The 19,097-nt window shown below is 48.8% G+C and overlaps 1 protein-coding gene across 2 annotated transcripts in view; it reads right to left on the bottom strand.

Moving 5' to 3' along the window:
- Nucleotides 1-19,097, bottom strand: part of GNAO1 (G protein subunit alpha o1) — a 152,369-nt gene that overhangs the window by 75,025 nt on the left and 58,247 nt on the right. The gene's annotated exons all lie outside the window — the stretch shown is intronic.

Below are 19,097 nucleotides of genomic sequence, written 5' to 3' on the forward strand. Positions count from 1 at the left end.
GCCAGGTCCAGTTTGCATGCTGAATTACCGAATTGCTGCGATAAGACCTCAAAATCTGAAGGAAAAATTTACCTGAATTACTGAAAATTAATCTGAAAAACAGAATAGTGGAAGAAGGAAACACAGTCTTCCCACGTTCCCTACTACAAGGGAAGACACATCAGTCGAGGTGCTGATAATACTTGAATGCACTCAGAACAGCACTCTGAACACACTCTAAGCACTCAACAGATGTTAGCTATTAGTATTTTTAAGCAACGCTCAAGGTCTTAACTTAAATATCCTCTCAGGGGTATACTGCTGAAGACCTCTCAGAGACAACAGAAAAGTCAACAGAAAGAGTGTGCCTACCCTCCTCCCTCCGCTGGGATTTGACCACTTGTCTCTTATTCTGATGTCTTTGAACATGACACGGAGGACACGAAGGTGACGTTGTAATTCTCAGTGGCCACGTGACAGTTCCTGCTCCTGTTCTCAGGTCCCTCTGGGGTCAGGGCAGAGGCTGGACACGCCCTAAGGCCCTTGCTCCCTGCAGATGGCAGCCACTCAATGAACACTCACTGCTGACAAAGGCCCAGGGAGAAGACTAAAAGTGGGTAAAACTGAGACTCTGCAGGAATCCCCTTATGGTTGAGGTACTTAAGAGAGAGCAAATGGATTTCAAGACTAACATCCAACATTAGTCATCCCCCAATAAACCATGTAAACTCTCCTGTGGTCACGATTTTCAGTCCAAGACTGAATACCACCGGTAACATGGACATACACCTGTGCAAATAACCGAACCCCCTTTCCACCTCCAAGGCCCCTTTCTGGTCCTTCACTTCCTGCAGTATAGAAGAAAACTGCTAATAAGCCTTCTTTCTCTGTATAAAAGTTTTACTGAGATAAAATTCACATACTGTACAATTCACCCATTGAAAGCATGTAACTCAACGTTTCTGAGTATATTCACAAGATTGGGCGATGACTACCACTGTCTAATTTTAGAACATTTTTGTCCTCCCCCAAAGAAATCCTGTACCCATCGGCAGTCACCCCACCCCCACCCCAGCAGTAAGCAACCACTAATGTGATCTGTCTTCAGTTTGTATAAATTTGCCTATTCTGGATATTTCATGTAAATGGAATCACATATGATGTGGTCTTCCGTGCCTAGTTTCTTTCACCTGGCATGTTCATCCACGTGGTAGCATGGATCAGTACTCCATTTCTTTTGATTGTGAAAGTATATTCCATGGAAGGATATACCACTTTTATTTACCCAGTCATCAGATGATGGACGCTAACGATTCCTTTTATAAAATATGACTTGGTGCTGGGTTGTGAGTCTTTATCCTGAGTTTCTCTGAGAAGCAGATCAGAATGACCCTACTGACTTTTCCCTGACTTTTATTAGCCCTAAATCCATTTTTGTACAAGTTTCTTGAGGGAGCATGCATCCAGTCTGGATCACTGGTGCACTACCCCAGGCAGATCTCAAAGGGAATTGTTCGCTCCCACTGTAAACAACTAGAAAACTGGACAAATACATGAAACAAGTGGTTTCAGAGGCTGGAGAATAAGCAGCACAGGACTATGATCTGGGACAGAAGGGAAACAAGCGTGGCGAGTCCTATGATTGCCTTGGCTTTCCGCCTGGAGGCATTGACCAGACCTCAGTGCTGGGAGGGAGAGCCCAAGCAGAGCACAGCAGTCTTACTGAGGGGACGGACAGAGATAAAAGTTCAGGAAGGCTGAGGTGGCTGGGATTTGAGAGGCAGAGCACCAGACAGAAATGGGCAAAGAGAGAGAAAGTTCCTGATATCTCAATAGGGGTCTCCTTGAGTCTTTGGCTAAAGAGAGTGAGACTCTACACGATCCACAAGAAACAAGTAATAAGTTGAACACCTCCCACCACTCAGGCAAGGCTGGGAGATGTTTCAAGTTCTGCCTAGCCAGAGTGGAGAGTGACCACCTAGGGCATTTGGCAGAGACCCCAGAAAGCTCATGCCATGTTGGTAGGGCTAACCCAACACCAGAGTAAAGGCTACTTTAGACCTGCCCTGAAAAATCTTAAAAATGGGCCACAAAAGAACCAAACTGATCCATAAGTAACTTAATTGCCTGACAGAATGAAATCCAACACTCTTTACATGAGGACAACAAAATCCAGACACTTAACAAAATAATATTCACAATATCCAGCATGCAGTAAACAATTTCTGGATATGCCAAGAAGGAGGGAAGTGTGACCCATAACCAGGAGAAAAATCAGTCAAAAGAAGCAGACTCAGAAGTGACTGAGATGGTGGAATTAACAAAAAAGACCTCAAAAACATCTACTTAAAATATTTTCAAGAACTTAAAGGAAAACATGAATATAATGGGTAGAGAAATCGAAGATACAGAAAAGAAAAAAATGGAGTATCTAGAGATGAAAATACAATATGTAGGATAAAAATTTCTCTGTGGGGATAAACAGCAGATTAGACACATTAGTGAATTTGAAGACATAGCAATATAAACTATCCAAACCGAAGCAAAGAGAGAAAAAAGGCTGAAAAATATACTGTGATGTTTAAAACATATGCAGAAGTGAAATTTATGCAACAATAGTATAAAGGATGGGAGGGTTAAAATGGAAATATACTGTTGAAAAACTCTTACTTTATACATGAAGCAGCGTAATATTATTTGAAAGTAAAGCATAAGTTAAGACACATATTATATACTCTAGAGCCACCACTAAAAAGCCTCCATGACCAGTCTCCCCGCAGAGGGTGGGACCTCTGGGCGACCTGAGACGTGCAGCCTGGGTTTGCTGGCCCCCATGACATACCCTCCCAAGAAGCCAGTGCAATGAGTTTCTTCTCAAGCTTCACACAGGATGGGCAGGACGGGCAGGAAGGGCAGGACCGGCAGGACCTGCCACTCTCCTGGGAATACTCTCTAGACCCTTGGCTGCTTACAGAGCTGCCCTCTACTAGGGGATGGGACTATCATTTTTCACACCCACCAGTATCAATTTTTACACCACCTAATGAGGTAGGGAGGGCAGGTTTTCATTATACCTGTTTGTAGAATAGGAAACTGACACTGAGAGACATTAAGTAACCGGCCTCATGGCTGTCAGCAGGTAGGGTGAGTGCCAGATGCAGACGCAGACCCCAGGTCTCCTGGTACACAGTCCTCTCTGCCCCACCCCAGTCCTCAGGCTGGACTAGGCAGAATGCTGCCTAGAAGGCTTCACTGGGGCCTGGGGTGTTCCAAGATACAGAAGCTTCATTTGGGGTTTACAAAAAAATGATGCAATTTGCGCAAAAACTGCTCACATCATGATTATTAGTTATATAACTTGTTCACACTTGCTTATATGAGCTTAAAATTGAGCTTCCTGCTTCAGGGTAGAAATTATACCTTCCTTCCCCCGCTGACTACAAAGTAGTATGTACTCAACCCTTGAAAAGTTGAGCCATACAGAACAACACTGAAAAGGAATAGCATTCATAATCCGACCACTAGGAGAAAAATGCTTAGTTTTTTACTGGAAGTCCTTCAGTATTTCTTTCATGCCACATTCCTCTTTTGCCAGCACTGATTTGAGTCATATATCCTTAAAAGTATCCCTTGAGGCCACTTTATTTTCTATTTTCCATCTCATTCCAGAGAGGCAGAGCAGAGCAGAGCAGTGGTTAGAGCTCAGGAGGAGTCAGGAAGCTGTGGGTGACTCTGGTTCTATCACTGATGAGCTGTGTATTCCTGGTAAAGAACTCAACCCCTCAGGCCTTGGTTTCCTCAACTGCAAGGAGCTGTTGTGAGGAATAAATGTAAAGTGCCTATCATATAGTAAGTGTATAATAAGTGGTAGCTCTTTATATAACAACCTCACTCTGAAGTCAAAATTCCCCAAACAGAACTTCTTTCACTGCTGGTATAAAAGCAGCAGAATCATAGAAGCAGCTAATGTTTGAGGGTTTACTCTCCATGCTAAGTGCTTTACATGCACAGTCACATCTAATCTTCAAAGCAATCCTTGGAGATAAAAATTATTATCTGCTCTTTACAGCTGACAAAACTGAGGCTCAGAGAGGGTAACCCAGTTACCCAAGGTCACACAGCTCATAAGTGTGAAAGTGGCATTCGGGGCCCTGCTTGTGACCACCAGGTGGATGGATGCTGAAAGGCAGGACTGCTTCTGCTGCCTGGGATCCCCATACCCAGGTTCCCATAGAATCCAGAGATTTCACAGACAAAGTGCACATCAAAACACCTCCTATAATATCAGCTCAAGGATTGTGGGGCAAGGAAAGGAGGTGTCCAGGAAGAGGCAGTCCATGGAAGTCTGGTCTCTTGTAATAGCCCAGCTCTAGGTCCTGGAGAAGACCAGGCTGGAATCTGGGACACCTTAGTGACAGTCAGTGGCACCTCTGGCACCTCACACTGCAGAAGCCCCAGACAAACTTATCTTCACCTACATGGTTGAGTGAGAGAGTACAGAATCAAGTCCCAGACACGTCATATGAGCCACTGGAACCGGCCATGACTGAAGCTAACCCTATCCTTACTCTTTTGAGTGATAAGAGCCATATAACTTCCTCCTATTTTTGCATAAGCTAATTTGATTTGGGTTTCTGTTACTTACAACGAATAGAGTCATGACTAAAACAACTTTCATACCTGGAGAGACCATCTCGTATTACATTTGTTTATTAACTTTCTGTCTTTACCACCAGCCTGTCAGCCCCTGGAGGTCAGGCACCACATCTCATTCATCTCAGCTCCCCTACTCCAGATTAACTGGCACAGGGCTAGGCTCTGAATAGTACTCAGAGAGAGTGGGACATAACTACACGAGCCAGGATCGCACAGATGCACAAGAGCCACCCTCTCCACGGAGCTTACTAAAGGAGGCAGATGTGTGTTTATGTCGGGGTGGGAACCCACCGGATTTCCTATGTCTGCAGAGCCAGGGTAGCAAAGGGGGGCCAAGCTAGATGCTGCATTGGTGCTCACCCTGAACTCAGGGACTCTGAGGGGTGTTCCCAGCTACCAAACCAGAAGAAACACAGGGAGCAAGCAAGGGCTGACTGTGCAGCCTTGAGTGTTCGACTCTGGACAGGAGCCACCAACTGGATTCTGGAAACCTCCCCTAGAGGAGGGAGGAGGTCTAAAGTGGAAATGGGGAGAGAGAGGGAGGGTGGCAGCCAAGGCTGTCCAAGTGGGTCTGAGTATTCTGGGACAAGGTGACCACAGAGGGACCCCCAGCCTCCTCTATCCCATCTTCTTGCTTTGCTGCCTTGGGGACCCCACAGGAGGCCTGGGCTGGGGCTCCCTTTGTTCTCTGTTCCCGCCTCTCAGTGTCAGACTGCACTCGGCTGCACTGAGACTCCCTCGGCGCAGTGGCCTTATATGGTCACAGAAGCACAGGCTTGGGAGCTGGAAGGGACCTTGGAGGATCATCTGGCTCAGCAGCCATTCTCCCTCTCTGAATCACAGATGCCTTTGAGATTGTGACAAATGCACCAATACACACAGTTTTACCCCCAATTTCTGGAGGTTCACAAACTCACAGACGCTAAGCTGCTGGAACACATGATTTTTCACTCCATCTCCATGGTGGATTAAGTGCCCCTCCTCTGCTTCTTTTTATCAGCATCCTTTCCCCTGCACTCGGACTGTCTCCCCAACCTCCAAAGCAATCCCTTTAAGAGTTCAGAGTAAGGGGGATGCTTCTGGAACCAGACTTGAGCTGTGTGACTGGGCAATTTCCTTAACTGACTGGGGCTTCAGTTTTGTCAGCTTTCCGTGGAGAAGGGCCTGGTAACTACTAGTAACTACCTTCACTGGATCGTGATGTGTAAAGAAGAGGGAGGGCCTGGCACAGTAAGCACTCCATCAGTTTAGTTGTTATTATGACTGTTGTTCTTGTTGTATTTGGTGAGTGGGGCAGGAGGAGAAAGTGCAGCGTGCTGGGTGTCCTGTGCCTGTCCTCTTGAGGACAGGAAGGGACCCAGAACCCTAGGGCGGGGAGGCCACGATGCCCTGGGAGGACCCCTGAGGGGCTCACAGCCACAGGAAGGAAGATGGGGCGGGAGAGGGGGCATTCTCCAAACTGGAGTGGAAAGTCTGCTCATTTATCTGATGTCACAGGAGCAGCAGTGGGTTGAAAAGCTAAATTTCCTGATTTGGGAGCTGCCTTATCAGGTCATAAAATGTATGTCTGCTCACACACTGGCTGCCGGAGTTAGGGTCAGTGCTCAGGGCTTCACTTGTGTGACCACTGACAACGGTTTCCAATCATCAGGGAGACCCGATCAGCCCTGGGGCTAGGGCCCCAGAGCCACAGCCCTCCCCAGCAGAGGGGGGCAAAGACCACCCTGGCTTCAGATAACACAGTTTTAATCAAACAGTGAACAGTGAGATGCCAGTAAACCACATATCACCAATCAGGGGCTCCGCAGAACATACTGGAGCACTGGACCTGGACGGAACTGTAAAATGAAAAGACCGTCCAGAGTACAATGTGTGCCCTGTGCAGCCATTTGTGTAAAACTACATTTGTGTGCGATGGTGCTGGTAAGAGGAGAGGGTGTGGGGGGAGAAGGTGGGGGAGAGAAAAGATGCTATGGGAAGATGCTTGAAAAAATACCATCAGTAATCACTTTTGGGTGGTTGCATTCAATGATTTCTTTTACTTTCTTCTTGTTATGTTTGTTTCGTTCACTAAAAAAAAATGTGCATTTGTTATTTGAGAGAACAAATCACATTCAGTGGGAGATGGACACTGGTGTCTAAGAGGGGGACCATTTTGGCCTAGAGAGGAGAATCGAATAAAAAGGGGTAAAGTTGTTAATAGGAATTTCCTGACATGTTTCCCTTGGGTTCAGCCTGATGTAAGATCTTGTGACTTCAAAGCCTGTGAGGCCCAGTCCCCATCTTCCCAGGGCTCTCGTTCCAGGTGACAAAGCTACTGCTGAGAACGTGGGACTTAACAGTGTGAAGTGGCATCTGCCAAAGGCCAGCTGAAGGGTATGTGTGTCAGACATGCTGGCTGCCACCCAAAAGCCATTCCCTTCTCACCATGGTGAGCTCCCTTCCCTGTCTCCCTTGCAGCTACGAGTGACCATGGGATCCAGTTCAAGGGATGAAGGGGAGTTGGCAAGAAATGTCTCTGAGAAAGGGTTTTCCTTCTTGCTCCAATGAGAAGCCTTTGAGAACAGGCCTCTGTCTCCCCATTTCTCCACTGTTCCTCTGTCCCTCGCTGTCCCTCCAACAGCTATTCCCTGGCTTCTTACTTTTATATGTGGTTGTGTGAGGACATAAATACTGGAGCCATGACAGCTATATTGTGACCACGAGGTTAAATGCCACCACCCTGACGATGGCAGATCAAAGGAGTATAGGGAGTTCTCAGTGACACTGCGGAACTACCAACTCAACCTTGAGACTGTCTGATAACAAAGGTCATGCTCCTACCATGATGCCCTCTGCCTGGGTAGGTAACTGACTTAGAGAGGACAGACTTGCCTACAGTCACATGGTGAGCTTATGGCAGAGCAGGGACAAAACTCCCAGAGGCCTTTCCATCGTGTCACGGCCTCTCATCTACCTCCCTTTCTGTCTTAAAAGCTCTAGTTCCCAATAATTTGGAGGCTCCCTGGAAGGTGTTCTGTAAGCTTCTTCACTCACCCCTAATTCACTTTTCACATCCTTTGGGGTGCCGACTCCGTACCAGGCGCTGTATCAAGTGCTGGGGATCTAAGAGCGAGCCGACAGACACAATTCCTGCCCTTACATATGAGCTTGCACGTGGAAGACAGAGATCAAGTACTGTTACAAACAGTTATTTAAATTACAATTGGAGTAATTTACCCAAGAAGAAAAATACAGCCAGAAAGAGCAACAAGAGGAGGCCCTACACTAGGGGTGCAGGGCCCACCTCTTGGGGAGCAGGTGGGAGACAGGGAGAGAGACAGGACTCCCGACAGGGGACCGCACAGGTGGTGCCGTGGAGAGCCACTGTCCTTGTGACCTTTGCGTGTCTTCCAGGGCCCCCCGCTGGCACACAGGGTGCCCGGGAAACGTGTGCTAAATGAATGGAAGGTGCTTCGTGGGCTGGCAGGTGGGACTGGAAGCCAGAGAGCCGGGTCAGGAGGGCTGCTCTGGATCTGGGGCTGGTACAGTTCCGATGTTCCCTCCTGAGGGCGGACTCCGCTGAGTCTCACAGAGAAGTAATACAGCGAGTTAACTCAAAAGCGGAATCACCGCAAACACCAACCAGGCTCCGGGCACTGGCAGGGCCACCGACCAGCGTGAGGCAGGGAAAGCAGAGGGGAGCACCTGAGGATGGGGGGGCCCTGCTGAAGCCCCCTCCCTCTTCTCCTATTGGAACCCCACTGTGTTCTTGTATGTACTCTCACTGGGTGAAGTCCTATGCCCAGTGGAGTTTGACCTGCAGGAGAGCCCCTGGCCCCTGATTCGGTGGATGTCACCAATAGTGAAGACCAAGCAGGGCCATCAACAGTGGTCCAGAGGGCACTGGGTGGGCAGGGGTGGTGGGAGGTGGGCGTTTCTAGGACCTGCAGCAGACCAAATCCCCTGGAGCATACCAATCATGCACTGAATTCGTTCTACAAATATACATAGAGCACCTGTCAGGAGCTCGATACACCCTGCCTCTCCTGTTCACTAACAGTGTGGACTACAGGCAAGATCTCAACTTTCCTGGGCCCAGGGCTCTCCTCTAGAAAATGGGGACAATGACTGTCCCTTACAAGGTTGTCAGCAGTACTACAGAATGCGTGAGGCCCAATAACTGCCAGTTGCTAGTATTATTTAAAAGTCACAGACTAATCAGTGCCAAAGCAGGGCTAGACCACGAGCCCCAACTCCCAGACCATGGGTCCCCGCCTACTCAGTGCAAAAGTGCCTGGACCTGGAACTAAGAGTGAGGGGCTGGGGGCCAGGGGGTATCCATGTTTTGAATTACTGGCTCAGAGACCACTGGCTGGGCAGAGGCATGATGTGTATGTTTCACTAATTATGCTAAGCCCTTGATTTTTATTTCCCCAAGTCCCAAAGGAGCAGAGGCACTGAGACTTGGAGGCCCCAGATGGGAGGCAGAAGTTTTGCTCTTCTCTAGGCATAAAGGCTGTTTATTGACTGGCAGAGATGGAGCCTTCCTCAAGATTACTGCCTCCTGCAATCTCCCACCAATGGCTTCCTTTTCCTCCCCCCTCCCCCACAAAGTTGACCACTACATGCCAGGTGCCATTCATACAGCGCCCAGGAGACAGTGGGGAACAGGACAGTCATAGCCCTGATTTCAAAGGACACACAGTCTAGTAGGGGAAGACAGAAAATAAAGATGCAAACAGATATCACAGAATGATAAACACAGAAGAGGGTGTGAAGTTAGGAGCCAGGAAAGGAGGTGATATCTGAAGCTGAGACCTAAATGATAGGATGGAGTAGATCTTGCATATATGTGAGGAAGAGCATTTCAGGCAGAGAGAACGGCACGTGCAAAGGTCCCAGGGCACTGTGTGTGTTAGAAGGATTGTGAGGAGCCAGTGGGACTGGAATGGAGTAAATAACCAGGTGAGTGGAGGGATGAGGTCCAAGAGAGCAGTGAGGACCTAATCACACAGGGCTAACGCATTACGCCTATTTTTTCCTTAATACACGTTAAAACATTCATTTATTAAAATAGAAAATGTTCATCTGTGTACTGCCCTGATCAAGCATGGATCACTTTTCAATAGCAGCTTTCCCTCCTCCTTCCCTGACTGAAAAGCCTATTCTTGGAACACTTATAGATTCTTAGAACACTTAGAGATTCCAACCCACAGCTAAGAAAAAAGGAAGAAAAAAAATCAGCCATCATCCCATCAGCTGGAGGGAAGCACCATCCACGTGCTAGTGTATATTTCAATCTTTTCACCTGGGAGTCCCTATGCATATTGTTCTTCCTGAGACGGAATCACACTGTGTGGCTCTGTGTCACCTAGGAGCTGTCACTGGCTGCTAGGTGTCCCATCATCTGAATGGGATCTGAGTCATTCAACCAAACCCCTACCGGTGGACGTCTGGGAGGCTTGTGGATGGGAGCTCTTCCCACCTGCAACCATGAACCTACACCTCCTAATGGAGGTAGAAAGCTATGAAACCTGCACAGAACAAGCCAGAAGCTGATGATGCCTGGCCTTACAGGCTGGGCTTGAGTGAAGAGTGAGAGCACAAATGAGATCTCTCAGCTATTTGAAAAGAAGATACCAAAGACCTGATTTGAAATCCAGCTGTTTAATTGTGGGGTGAAGTTGTATGGCATGAGAAAAATTATTTAAAAAATAAATAAGATTCCCTACTAATTAATACTATATTTAAAACTTGATACTCTAATATTAGAATATTATAGAAGAATTGGGTATTTAAGAAGAGTAGTATCAGGCAGACCAATCCCCCAGGGGAATGACTGGTACAAAACAAGGGATATGTCCTACTTACAGTGACTTGCAGAAATCTGTTATAAAGATGCCATTTTTAATGAGGGGTAACTCGGGCCAGAAGCAAAGATGTCAGCTGCCAACTGTCACCAGACAGAGCCAGGGGCAAGGCCGGGACTTGTTGTGATTCCAGGACACAGCCTCTGCTGCCATTATCTGGAAAACAACGTGGCCCCTGCCCTTTCTCAAGACTCCCAGCTCTGGGGGGTGGGCACACGCCAGCCCTCAGTCCACGGGGGTGTGATGCTCAGAGCACTGCCTTCTAGAGCTCTGTTCCTTCGTCTCTTCTCAATAGCATGGGTGGGTCTGAATCCTGGGACCCTGGCCTTGGATTAGAGACATCATGCCTTGGGCTTGGAGACAGGAGACTGAGGTTCTTATGCAGTTTGGCCACTAATAATCACTGCAACCCCAGGTGAAATGGGCAGAAAAAGGTCCCAGGGAGCCGGGGTGTCTGGCCAGCCCTTCTTAGGTCAGCATCACTGGCCTTGGTGGGGGCTCCACCTTGGTGTTAAGAGGAAATCTTTCAGGACAGCTCTGCCAGCCTCCTAATCTGCTCTCAGATTCCAGCGACTGGATCTCCCCATGCCAATCTTTTTAGAAAATACTGGCATTTCCTGTGGCAGCTCATACCCAAGTCCTGCCACTCAGAGGAGACCTGGGGGCTGGTCTTGGCTCTGCCACTGACCAGCTGGAGTGGGTTACTGGGACTCTGGGTTCATTTCCTATGTGTGTTGCCTCAGCCTCTCGGCAGGTCAGGTGATGGCTGTGGGCCTGGGTTGTGCCAACTCCCCGTGGTCACTCTGCTTCATCCAGGTTAAGCTCCATGCTCATATCTATATCTGACTGTGATACAACAGCTTACAAAACATGGGGGCAAATAATCAAAGGCGCCCATGGTGGACAGAAGACCAAAGAGCTGTGAAATAGCATCCTGCATCCATCACTGAATTCAAGCCCTGCTCAAATGTCACTATCTCAGACCCCTCTGGCTAAAAGGTCCTCCATCCTTCCCTGTCTGTATCTTGACTTATTTTCCTTCATAACAGGTATCACATGTGTTTGATACACACACACACACACACACACACACACACACACACACGTATTTTAAAATATATATCTCTACTTGTATATTACCTGTTTCCCCACATACCACTGAGCTCCATGAGGGCAGGATCTTGTGTGGCTCACTGACTGCAGTGCTCTAAGCAGTACAGGACACACAGTGAAGGATCCATAAACGCTGTCTGAATGCCTGAATGAGACAGTGACTGCTCAGGACCCTGTCAGCTCTAAGACGGCGGCTCTACACGACTCCTCTCCTGGAAGGTATGCAGCCCTTCAACTGTGGGCCAGGAAATGTGCATCCCTCCCCGACCCAACATGACCTGGGACCCCTGGCTGCCCATCCCCATCCCCACCTTAGGTGCTGAACAGCCATTTCCCCAGGGGGGCCCAGAATCTGCGGTCTTTTTCTTAGTGATATTAGCCAGAATCCCTCCCTCCCTCCCCACCCGGCAAGGGTGCGCCCCTGCTTTAACCCTAACACCCCAGTTCTCATAGGTTTTTGTAAGGGTAAAGACACACAGATGCCTTATGTTGCCCACTCCATGTCACTTCTGGGAAAATCCAAAGCTGGTTTTTTTTTTTTTTTGAAATCCAATGGTTACATTTATCTGTTATGTTGCAAAGACAAGACAGAGAGCTTTATGGCCCCAAGCCCATTTTACAATGCCTTATGTGAAGATGTGAGCTTTCGTCAAACACAGTAAAAGCCTGTGAGTGAGGCAAATTGGTTCAATGTTGATTTTACTGCCTAAATCTAAGTAACATTTCTGGCTTCCCATCTGCCTGATTGGGGCAGCTGCTGGGTTGCCTTTTCTTCTTCTGGTGACACAACGAAGTGAAGTATTCCTATCAGCACGTCATGTTTAATACAAGGACCACATCATACATCAGGGGCAGTCTGCGCAGCTTTCTGAGGTTATGTTTTGTAGAGGAAGCACAAGTGAGGCTGTGGCGCTTTGTTCCTCTTGTTTAATCCTTGGGAAAAAACCCTTCCTGCCTTCCTGTCTCCAGCATGTTTGTTCATTATTTATGACCCCCTTCATTAGCCCCTGGATGCGTTCTCATGAACCACAGGAAAGAAAGACCTCTAGATCCTGCTGTTGCTGGCAGAGAGCTCACAGACCAGATGTTCACCTAAAACATCTCCCTTTCTGACCCCGCCAACAAGTCCAAAATGCTCCGTCATCTGAACAGAGCAGGTGGGGCTCTGACAGCCTGTGGGTGGGCCCCTACCTGGGCTCCTCCAGGCTCCCTCGCCCCTCGCTGTGAGGTGCAGTGGTGACTCACTGCAGAATATGCCTGCGAGCGATGATGAGCCTGGGAAACGGCAAATGAGGGCTATGGTGGCAGCTGCTGGTTTCGCTTGCCCAACCTCCTTTCCCTTGGGGAACCATCCTCCCTTCCTCTTGGGGGATTCTCTCCATCCCTACCCTAAGTTCCAGGGGTGATCCCCTGACCCACACCTGGATCCAGCCCTGCTTGAGGCGAGTATACTCCTAGGCCACTCAGTTACACAAGCCAACTGTTCCCTTTCGTGCATCAGTCGCCCTGAGGCAGGTTTCTGTTCTTAGCAACCAGGAGTTGTGATGACTGCAGATTCACTGCACAGCCCTTGGGATTGTATTTGGAAGGACATCAGTAGGACACTGGACTAGCCACGGAGACATGCTGATGTGAAAGAGGGTGCAGTTACTGCACACAACCAGTAACTCAGAACTTCTGAGGGCTCCGAGCTGCAGGAAAGCATCTGATCCAACCCCACTTTCCTGTAGCCACGTCAAGCTGCAGATCACCTTCTCTTAATGGTGTTTCAGGGACCAGCAGCTCCCAAAGCACTGCCTGCTGCCCTCCAAGCCCAAAAAACATCAGGAACTTCACTCTCGTTGCTTCTCTTCTAGGTCACAGACTCAGGCAGCCTGGAAAACAGGCTCTTGGTTTTTCCCTTCATGTTCTTTTTAAATGAGGACTTGTTTTCCTTCCTCCTCTCACCACGTGATGGGGCAGGAAGGACACCAAAACACCACCACCAACCTGCAGAGACAAAGGGGCCTGAAAAGAATCCCCCGTTCTCTGGTTCAGGCTCCTTGGCACACATGCAGGAGGCAGCTTTGACATTTGCCACAGAGCCTCCCAAGCACTGCCCCAGATGGTGGACCATTCTGGGTGAGTGTTTGTTCTGAAACAGAGAGACACACACAAACGCCCTTCTCAGCAGCCTGCTGGGGAGAGGTCAAGGCAAAAGGTACAGGTCACCGAAACAGGGTTCCCTGGGGAAGACATTTCTCATGCTCTCTGACGAGATGCTTGTGGTAAAGTCTGCCAAAGAGCAAGTCTGAATCCACATTCTTCATTTCCCCCCTAAACCTAATACAGTGGTGGGTTGCCATGCCAACTTTTGCCAAAGGGGCTGTGTCTGCCCTCAGACCCCTGAACCTCTCTGACTGGACCACATGAGCCACGTTCTTCTGGTTCCCTGTGTTGCCCGTTTGTTGAGTCTTTGAAAGAAAGTGAGGGAGAATTCCACATGAGGGCATGTCTTGCCAGACTGAGAAAAATACAATCACAGAAACACACAGGAAAACCCAGCCCAGCCAGCCTCCCTTCCCCAGTGGTGGATGTGGCTGAAAGGATGCCGGTCCCCGTGTGGTGGACCGAAATAGGCCTGCCGTGGCCTCCTGGGTTTCCCACCCAAGACTTTCTTAGGCAGATGCAAGCTCCTCATTAATAACCACTGTCGTACGGTCACGGCCCAAAAAAGAGAGTCCACAAAAATCACTTTGTGGGCTCCCACATCAGTTCTCCTCTCCAGGGATATTGGGGATGCTGGGGTGGGGCAATGTGTTCTGCTCTTGAGGCCAAAGGCATCCATCCACTCAGGCTGCAGGTGGAGCGGAGCCTGCTGAGAGCCCACCTGTGCCCTCTCGGCCTGTTTCTGGAATGGCTGGGGCGGACATGCCATGCAATTGGGGCTCAGCTGATGGCTCTGCTGCTCATCTGTGAGGCCAACAGGAGGGTAAGTAGTACCTGGTCCCTCATCATGATCTCCGAGCCACTGCTGAGGAGGAGACCTGCTCCTGGTCTGGTGGCTGGCAGCTGATGGATATAAAATGTGAATCAAGGCTGAAATTGGCTCACACTGAAATCAAGCAGTCCACAGAGGGGCCCCTCAAGCTGTCATCCTGAGAATCTGTCCACGTGGTCAGGCTCTCCTCAGCAGGATTTCAGGTAAAGACAAAGGAAAATGCACACTGCCTGCCTATCATCCAAGCCCGCTCGAATGCACACCACTCAGCCGCACCGGGAGCAGGGAGGGCTGGGGTCAGGGGAGAATAAGGATGGCCAGCACCTGCTGACCCCCATGAGTGCCAGCACTGTGCCAAGGGCTGGACATTCACGCATTCGGTCCTCCCAACCACCCTAGGACCTCACCTCCCAGTGTTCAGCTCAGCATAGCTATGTGAGTGTCAGTGCCAGCTCTGTGTGTCCCCCCCACATTCACTTTTGCTTCTTATCATCATAGCCACCTGCTGAGACAACTGTTCTAAGACACTTCTGAATCCAGTGTGCTTTAAGCTCCAAAAGGAAGGCTGACCAGCACAGTCTGGGCGCGGGGGTGTTTAGAGACCAGGAAGGATGACAGGAAAGGGCAGAGAATACACACAGTTTTCCAGCATCAAATGTGGACACAAACAGGGATCCCAAGAATGGACTTCAATTCAATAAATTCCTCCAACATCTCCTAAGTGCAAGGCACAGCTTTTGCCTCTTTGATGCAGATCACGCTCCCCACCAAGGAGGCAGCATTCCCACAATGCATGAGGCTGAGGGTTCTATTTCGGTGTGATGGCTGCAGTGCCCAGGCAGGGAAGGTATGCTGCCGCTGCCCTTGGAAGCCAGGCGGTTCCTCCTGCACTGGCTTCAGTGTCCCCAGCTCCAACGTGTACTGGCTGGCTCACACTGACCACAAAACACCCCTGCGGCTCTTCAGCTGGTCACGCAAGAATGTGTAAGCAAATATCCTGCTTCCCAGTGTGAGGTCTGTTGTTTCAAGGCCGTCACTGTGCTCCGAGGCTCAGACCATGGACCGTCTGAAGCCAGGCATGTGCCTGGAGGCGCTTTCCACAAACTGCCCCGTGCAGGGGCGGCCTGCACTGTGATGCCCAGGTCAGAATGAGAAACACCAGCAGGGCTCTGGAGGCCAGGGCTGCATGGGGCTCCCTTGTGCCACTTCAGACTAACCCTTTACCACATCCTGCCCCAACCATTTATTTCTCCCCAAAGAGAGACAGAAAGTCTCCCTCTGTCTGCTCAGCACCCCTCAATCCTGTGATGGGGTGGGGGACACCACTCAGAGACTGAGTGTGTCAGGCTAAAGTGTGGAGGGCAGCTAGCCTGACACCAGCCCAGGGGAAGCTGCGATGGGGCTTCCTAGATGGCAAATCCCAGGACTTCAGGAATATTATCATTACCTTTATGTCCCTGAATGAAATAAAGGGGAAAGAACTGAGTGAGGCCATTCTCAGTCCGGCTCTGCTGCCTCCCTTTGCTGTAGAGACACAGCCCAGGGGACATGACAGGTGAGCGGCTTTCTGAGCTGGCTGGTGTGCCACCACCCAGAACAGTGACAAGTACCCAGCACTCCCTTTTGGATTTTCCAACCATTTCCACAGGTATTATTTGAACAATAATAATAGTTCCTATTGATTAAACACTAACTTTGTGCTAGGCATCTACATGTATTATCTCACTTAATCCTCACACCAGAATCTCAGGGATAAGTAACACAGTTATCCCCATTTTACAGATCAGGAAACTGAGGCTTAGGAAGGGTAGCTTACTGCTTGGTCAATGTCTCAGAGCTGGTAAGCAGCAGAACAGCGGACTGAGCTTCATAATCTCCAGCCCAACAGCCCTGGCAGGGGCTCTGTTTTACAGTAACGGGGGAGGTAGAATCAAAGTAACTGTCTGGCCCACTGTCCCAGAGTAGAAGCCTCAAACTGGCCATTTGCAGCCTAGATTTGGGCCAAAGAGAGATGTGTTTTGTTTGGACTACAGTGGTTTTGTTTTTTGTTTAGCTTAGTTCTTTGTTTTTTTTGTTGTTGTTGTTTTTTTTTTTTTAATTGGAGCAAAGGTTTACAAGTCAGGAGAATTCTCACAAAGAGATACTAATTTTCTGGCTTCTCCTCAAAAAAACTTGATGTGCTAATATGCCTTCTCAGGTGGGACCTGAGCTTGGCTGCCTGCTGTGGGCAGGGTCAGGGCTCTCCAGTGATCCACTGGCCCCCCGAGTCTGCAGCCTTCGGTGCACTGCCTGCTGGCCCTGTTGGCACTGTGATCCCTTCGAAGAGCTAGTTAGTGGCATTAGCTTCGTTCCTGGTAGACTAAACATTTCCAGTGTATTGGTAGAAAAGAAAAGTGCTAAACTAATGGCAGATATTTTTCGGTCATTCTAATAAGTACGGGTAGGAATAGTAATAATAACAAATGTGGCCAGGAATTTGACAGGTCCAGTGAATCTGGAATATTTAGCGGGAACCATGCTCAAATTTGTGAAACAGGTCCAGCTTGCTTCCATCTTTTAACACAGCCTCATGGGAGGATATGACACACCCCATGATCTGACAAGATGCATAGCCAACCAAAAGGCTCTGCATAGCTGCAAGTTTGGCCAGAGTCCATGTTTGCACTTAAGTGCTGTTTGGTCAGACACACAGAACACTAATGACAATCACGTGGCCCTGGATGCCGAGAAGTGGCCCAGAAGTGATGGGAAGCAAACCTCTTGAGTTAGTCAATGCAAAGGCACTTAGCCAATGAGGGGGAAAGTTACCTATGTACTGGCTGGCAAGGAGGAAGGAATCCAGTCTCTGGGGTGCCCCAGGGCTCAGACCCTGGACTGCTTACTCAATATCTCTGCTTAGATATGCACTAGGCATTACAGACTAAATGGATTCCTCACTGAACTACCGACTTTCCCACCAGACCTGCTTCTCTATCAGCCCTCCACACCCCAGCTAAAAGCAAATTCTATTGCCTACCAAAGACTCAGAGCATAACACCTGCTCTCTTTTTTGTCAAAAGGGAGATTAATAAGTGTTATGGAGGCGTCAACAATATAGTAACACCAAACTCAAGAAGAACTGAGAGAGAATTGAAAAAAGAACATTTCCATCATGGGAGTCAATATTACAGAATGCCGGGTCCTTCCTACTATCACAAATCATCTTGGGGGTCACCAGCAGTGCCCAGCCCACACTGTGAGGGACCCAGGAGCACATGATCCTGGAATCCGGTCCAGTGTCTAATCTGATACAAGCAGAAGAAAGAGCAGAGGAGGCTTAAGGGAGTGGCGGGATGTTAGGGTCCCGGGTGCCAGTCTTACAACAGCCTGCTCAGAGGAAGGGAAGGGTAGGGGATTATCCAGTCTCAGTAGATCCATTGGAAACAGAGAAGGTGACAGGAATTCTGGGAATCTGGCAACCTGAGAGAGATTAGCATCTCTAATCTATCTGCCCATCCTGAACCAGGGAATTGCTGAGGCCTTTGGACAGACGGGGGTACATTTGGGAAGCAAAAGTGAACATCTGATATGAGGCTCTCTCTCTCTTTTACTTGAAGGCCAGCTTCAGAGAGTTCTGGAGCAAGGATCAAAAGCTGCAGATACTGGGAAGGGTCTGACCAAGAGAGACCCAGTGTGTGTGTGGTAATTCAGGGAGGAGAGATGGGGAGTGTGAAACTGGCTTTGCCTGGATCCCAGGAAGCCAAGAAATAGCTGAACAAGTGGGCTGCATTCCTCCTACCCCTGGGGCTGAAGAGGAACAGGGAGGAAAGATTCCTCCCAGACATTTCTGGGATAGACCAGTGGTTCACCTACCTTGACACCACTGGCCCAGAAGGCAAGGGCAGCTCCATTCCTACCAGCTCTGCTCCACAGTGGAGAGCGGCCAATCTGGACTCTACAACCAGAAGTACCAACAAACCTCACAACATGCTTTAAAGTCCCAGCTGAAAAAAATCAGTCAGAATGAACAGTGCATGTGCTTGGGGAAGTAGAGCTGCTCTAGAAGACAAATGAGTGAAACAGAAAGACACACGTGCAAGTCAGGGCCAGATGTAAAAGACTCTATGCGTGTTAAAAACCTGTCTTCCCAACTACAATAGGTGAGTCCCTGTTGAGATGTCAATCAGTGGCCTGAAAGACCAAAAGGGAAAATCATCTCCAAGTATAGAGTCAAAGTATAAGATAGAATTCATGAGGGAAAAGACAAAAGACCTGGAGGACAGAGCCAGGGAGATCTAACTTGAGAATACTGGGAGTTCTAGAAGAAGAAAAAGGAATTGATGGAAGAGAGTCAGTAATTAAGTAACAAATAGAAGATAATTCTCCTGGGAATCTGCAGATTGAAAGGACATGCTCACGAAGTTCCAGGAAGGTAACCCTGGGAAAATCCCTCAACTTTGAGAATGAACACAAAACTGTAAAAGCTTCACAGAGAGGATATATTACCTGTAAAGAAAGAAAGAAAAAAAGACTGACAT

This window comes from Camelus bactrianus, chromosome 9 (genome assembly GCF_048773025.1).
Source record: "Camelus bactrianus isolate YW-2024 breed Bactrian camel chromosome 9, ASM4877302v1, whole genome shotgun sequence".
In the NCBI taxonomy this organism is placed as follows: domain Eukaryota; kingdom Metazoa; phylum Chordata; class Mammalia; order Artiodactyla; family Camelidae; genus Camelus; species Camelus bactrianus.